The 6,354-nt window shown below is 31.2% G+C and overlaps 1 long non-coding RNA gene across 1 annotated transcript; it reads left to right on the plus strand.

Moving 5' to 3' along the window:
* The first annotated feature begins 2,414 nt into the window (after positions 1-2,414).
* On the plus strand, positions 2,415-6,113 carry LOC111713543 (uncharacterized). The gene is made up of 4 exons (XR_002767735.1): positions 2,415-3,486; positions 4,712-4,757; positions 4,958-4,993; positions 6,064-6,113. It is a non-coding gene; the product is annotated as an uncharacterized LOC111713543 (long non-coding RNA).
* The last annotated feature ends 241 nt before the right edge of the window (positions 6,114-6,354 follow it).

The following is a 6,354-nucleotide window of genomic DNA, read 5'->3' on the forward strand; positions in this document are numbered from 1 at the left end:
ATAAGTGAAAATGTCAAAGCTAAACAATTGAATTGTGTTAAGTGTACATTTCATGTCCTATCGATCCATTATGACTGCCTGACATGGGGTCCAAAAATCTTATACTAGGGCTGAACCGCTTCGGCTATGATAGGATGCCAAGCAAAGCGACTAGGACTCGTAGGACAGGCTAAGGGGCCGGGCGCTGCGCCCACATGTCCAGCTATATCACAGTTTTAGGTGCATGTACAATATTGATAGGTGGGAGGCCAGAGACCGTTCCTTCCATAAACTACATTGGTCGACAACTTGACGTCTCCTATATTGTTCGTCAAGTGTGCGGAGAAATATCTATCTATCAGATAAGAATTTAGCATATGAGACATCATGATCTAGCGGCCAACATATCGTCTCCCAAAGTACGTGAACTACACGACCACTTTCTATGGAGAGACTGAACTCAGGGACCTATATTTATTTCATCCCTATTGCCTCCCTGACTGTAATGAAGAGAGAATCACTAAATAGTAATTAATAAAGTTCAAAGACAGCTGATAGAAGTTAAGGAGTTTTGTTTTGGTTTGGTTTGGCTTGGTTCTTACGTCATATGCTACATCATCTGAACTACCCTATTAACCCGAAAACTTAAAAATACGTATGACAAACGTATGTATACGTATTTTTAAGTTTAGGAATAAAGATACGTATTTGACGAACGTAAAAATGCGTATATGTAAAAAAAAATCCAAGAATCAGGAAATTTAGGCTTAATTCCTATTCGTAAAAATACATTCATTTAATTTATCTGTATAAATACGTGTAGTTGAATAACGTAAAAATGCGTATGTAAAAAAACCTAAAAAATCCAATGAATCAGAAATTTATAGGTTTTACCTATACGTAAAAATACGTATTTAATATCTGTAAAAAACCTAAAAAATCCAATGAATCAGGATTTTTAAAGTTTTTCCTATACATAGATTTAAATTTGAAAAAATCCTAACATTTCTTAATTTTTGGAATTTTTAGGTTTTACCTTCAGGACCTACAGCTGGTGTCCCACGAAACATGACACTTGGTAAATAGTTTTGAATGTCGTCTTCCATACACTGTGTTAGACATGAAAGGCTGAATTGCAGTTTATTTAGTTTAAAAAATCATTTGCTTAGATATATTTTACTTTGAATTTAATTGAACTATAATATTAAACCTATATAATATTTTTATTATTATCTTTGGTATCAAACAACTTACCAAACCATGGAAGAAGACATTCAAAACTATTTACCAACTGTCATGGTCCGTGGGACACCCTTTACGTAAAAATACGTATTTTTCAAGTTCTAAAACCAAAAGAAGTGGACTATAATTTTGCATGGGCATTGTTCAGAGGCGTATTCAGGGAGGAATGGGGGCTAAGCCCCCCCCCCTGGACCAGCGAACTCAATTGAATTCGAATGGGGTTTTCAGATCCCAACGGGTGCTGAGCTCCCCGGCCGGAACAAATTCCTGAATACGCCCCTTTCTTCATTTCTATACAACTAATTCAAAAAAATTTCTTAAATCCTTCATTGATATTAATTATTTTTAATCCAATCCAATATTCTGTCTAAAAAAAATCACACCATATCAACATTTCTTCATCTGCATCCATGTCTAAATCAACATTCATATACAGTGAAACCCTTAATAACGAATACATCGGAAGAATTTATCAAATGTCGTCTTGACAATTTTTCAATGAGTTTTATTACTATATTACGTAACTTTCAGATTTGCGAAAATAAATAAATAGCCATTATATGCCGAAACAGTTTTTAAGAGTTCCATATAATCATTTAATTAAAAAAACTAAATATCTGCAACATTCCATTATCAGAAAGCATGAATAATATGACATTTGATGAATTCTTTTGATGTATTCGTTATTAAAGGTTTCACTAATCACTATATGCATTTTGTCTGTATTTTCAACAATTACGTATCCCAGATTTGTTATATCTTTATACAATTACCATTTTACCTGTTACAAGACTGGCAAAGTAAAACTTCTATTTATCAAAAAATCGAGAATTACTGAAATTGATTCTAATGAAAACATCAATTTACTCAAAAATGATAGTAATTTTGAAACATTGCATTTTCCAAAATGTTTGTATTAAATTTCTTACAGAATAATTCTCTTGAAAAGAGTTCAAAATATTTTCAAATTCTAACTTAAAAATTCATTTTTGTGCAGTTGAGGTTCGTGAATATATTGACACTTAGAAAAATTACGCGGTATGTAATTTACGAAAATATACGTATTTTTAAGTTTGCCTCAAACAATTTAAAAATTAAGAAAAGAAAAATACGTAAAAACACGTATTGTAAAAACCTACAAATTTTGAAACATTTCGAAATTTACCAAAATATACGTATTTTTAGGTTTTCATCAAACTTTGAAATTCGAAAAAAATACAAGTTTTCAAGTCAAAATCTCATTGATTTTTTCTTGAGAGCGTGAGAACTTTAAATCACAGTGAACGGAATAAAGAACACAGACCGTGAACTCCTTAGCTCCGTGTGTACCCGGAGACAGGTGAACCTGAAGCTGAACCTGATAATCCAACCAACCATGGAGAATATACAGATATATAATTTTAGTCCTAATCATTCTTCCAGAGAAAATACTTCATTCTAAAATTACTGGCAAACTATATTTTGTGAAGATATAACATTTATAACTTTCCATTAATAAATAAAATGAAGTTTAATAAATGTCAATCAGATTATCAGAAAGTTACAGAATGATATAAAATTTTTCAGATTTAAAGTTTTCATTGAAACATCTTACAAATTGTATCAAACCAAAATCAGAAGTTCGACCTCAAAACTATTGCCACCCTCTAACTAAACCCTATCCAGCTTCAAAATCAACCTTAATATCTACCATTTTACAAATCAACCAACAAGTAAACTAGAATCCAAATCAACCAACACCTCAACCAGTTTCCAAATCAACCAATTCCTCAACTGCTTTCTTAATCAACCAAAACATAAACCTATAATTTCCAAATCAACCTATACATCAACCAGTTTTTAGATCAACCAAAACCTCAACTTCTTTTTAAATCAACCAAAGCCTCTAAATCAACCAGTTTTGAAATCAACAATTGCAGTAAACGACAACCAAATTCCAAATTACCTAAACATCAACCAAAAATTTCTAAATTTACTACAGAACGTCAACCAGGTTCTAAATCAAACTTCGGAACGTCAACCAGTTTCCAAATCAACTTACAGAACGACAACCTGAATCCAAATAATTTGAATATCAACCAGACTCCAAATCAACCTGCAAGATTCCAAACCAATTCCAAAACCTCGACCTCTAATTCATCAGACAGTGTCTAAAATTAGGAAATAAACTAAAAATGAAGATTTTGTTAATTTTCCTGCTTGTTCTTCCAAGTAAAGTCTCTCTTTCAGTAAGTTTTCCAGATGAGAAAAGACAGTTCCAATCAAGTAAGCATTTATAGTTATCTTTGTTATTCTATTTCTATATAGAAACTTTATCAATCATTATGGACAGGGTTCCCAACAAATTTGCCTTTATTGTGTACGAAATAAACTTTAAAGGGACTGTACAGGAAAAATTAAAGGGGGTATAGGTCGGCTGAAACCTGACAATCTCAGGAGTTGGACGATACCTATAAGACATCTATCTGATGATCCGTCTTAAGAAATAAACATAAAATTGTGTCAAAATTATACCCAAAACGTATATGTGCAAAAACGAACGTGATCAATTGAATTTTTTGTTTTTGCACTCTGATTTTTTAGGTTAAAGACATTGCATAGATTAATAAAAGCAAAATTAAACATAATTCAGTTTTGAAATCGTAGAAGTTTTATTTCTTATTTTTCAAAAAACAAATTAAAGCAATCCAATCCGATAAAAAACATCATATACATTAGTTACCAGTATACTAGTACTGCACTCTTATTGGATGGAGTTATTTTGACATATTACGGACTTCTTGTGAAACAATCAATTATATCTATTAGAAATAAAAATAAAAATTATTAAATAATAATTGGAGAAAACCTAAGTTACGATTAGCTTCCTCTAGAATATTTTTGTTTTCAGATTGGTTTCGTATTTGCTGAATATGATCTGTTTAATACTACAATTTCTATACAAAATTTTAGCAAAATTGTATGTACATGAATTTTCGTATAAAATTGACATAGTTTTATATCAACTTCTCGAGACAGGAATTGCAGATAGACGTTTCATGGGTCGCGATCAAGAGTTAAAGTGATTAGCTTTCATCCTAATCCCCCTTTCATTTTTCCTTTACAGTCCCTTTAAGGGGAGTTTCTGAGATTCTCAGGCTCCTATGCAGGGATATCGTCGTTTTCAGATTGGTTGTGCGCGAACATCAGATAAATGTTTTAAATGTATCGTGTTTCATCTTATACCCCCTTTTAGTTTTCCTTTACAGTCCCTTTAAGCTGATCAAAAATGTGGATGATAACGTGATTTCAATAGCTTGAAAAATATTTAGTTTTGTTCATTTCTGTCACTTTTGAAGAGAATTTGCAAATGAAAATAATTTGTTTTTGAAAGCTGAAAACATAAATATTCACACTTAATCAGACAAAGCTTTTGATGGTACAGATATGAAATTAATATACCACTTTATCAATGGAAGGTTATTTAAAAATAAGTTTTTGTTTGTTCTAGGGACAACTTTATCACGGTTTAATGAAACAGGACGGCAAGCATCGAGGTAAAAAAATCTAATTCATAAAAACATTTTTCTTTTTAATCAGTTATGACTTTAAATAGTCCAATAAAAATAAGTCACAGCAATTGTGCAGTGTAAACAGACCCATTTAACATGATAAGTAAATAAATAAGTTACTAGTATAAAACTATTTTTGTTGTAACAACAGCAAATGCATTTAAATATGATAGTATTTTTTTCAGGGAGGGTAGAGTGTTTAGCATCTTTACTCTGGTTAGGTAACATTTAATTTCTGTTGGTATTTTTTTCGCAGTTGCTTAAAGGAGTCACGCGGGCTTGCCGCGTTGAATTATTAGAAAGAGAGAGATTAGTATATATTTTAGGGTTAGGTTAGATAAAGACACTTGCTGGACCAAGCACTGCGGTTAGGACTTACTAGGGGGCCGAGCTCCGCGGTCAGGACTTACTAGGGGGCCGAGCTCCGCGGCTAGATCAGGCTCTCTCTCTGTAGAAGTTACGCGCATGCCGCATTGAATAATTACACTGAATAAATTTGTAAGGAATACGAAAAAAATCTTTTTGTTTAAACTTTTGCTTTACAAAAATTTATAAGAACAAAGATCTGATTTATTTTTTAAACATAACATTTCATTTAGGGCAAAGATTTTGTTTTCAGTGCAACATCACTAACAGACTGTATTGTATACAGTGTTTGTATAACTGCATTATTTTTATATAACAGAGATTGGATATATTTTATAGATGATTTCCAAAAAAAGTTTAAATTAAAGTTTTCAGAGCTTTTAAGAATTTGAAATTTAGGTCTTAAAATATAATGTCGCAGTCTGAAGAAGATATTTTTATCACATAATTTAGTCCAAGTAAAGGAATTGAGTCTTTGCCACAAACTCTGATTTTCTAATCACTATATCACTGGAACCAAATGTTGAAGACCTTAGATATTTCAAACTAAGAATTCAGTTAGATCAAATAATCTGAGTTTAAAATTTCAAAGGTTTACAACATTGAGTTCTAAAGATATTGAGGTTTAAATATTTGATTTTGTTCCAAAGACTCAATTCCTTTGTCTGCTAAATAGAAAGTCAAGATAACATATGCAGTGGTCGGTGTTTATATCAATACCATGAAGACGACTTTTCTATTTAAAGTTTTAATTTTTAAATTACAAGTTAACAATTGTATACAATTGTATTGTTATTTGACAGCTTCACTTTGTTTCCATGTTCTTGTGTATCTGCATGCTATTTGAAAGCTTGATAGAAATCAAAATTGAATTAGAGGGTTGTCTTCATTGTATTGATATATACGACGATGAATGTATTTCTAGGTTTAAGAATACAGCATGTACTCCAAATACAAATTCTTTAAGCAAAGGAAAACATTTATTATTTAAAGAATTCCATATTCCCGACCCAAAAGTTAATTTTATTCTTAACTTTAAACTTTAAATATTTTCTGAATTTGTTCAATTTTAAATCTGATTTCTACCTCCATATTGCATATATTTTGGAATCTTTCTTAAAGGAATTAATTATTATTTGAAAAATCTATATTTTTTGGTAAGTGTGTAAACCTCCCCTCCCCCCCCCTTCAAAAAATAATTGTTTTAAATGTTTTT

The sequence above is a fragment of the Eurytemora carolleeae genome, unplaced genomic scaffold, assembly GCF_000591075.1.
Source record: "Eurytemora carolleeae unplaced genomic scaffold, Eaff_2.0 scaffold1445, whole genome shotgun sequence".
Classification (NCBI taxonomy): domain Eukaryota; kingdom Metazoa; phylum Arthropoda; class Copepoda; order Calanoida; family Temoridae; genus Eurytemora; species Eurytemora carolleeae.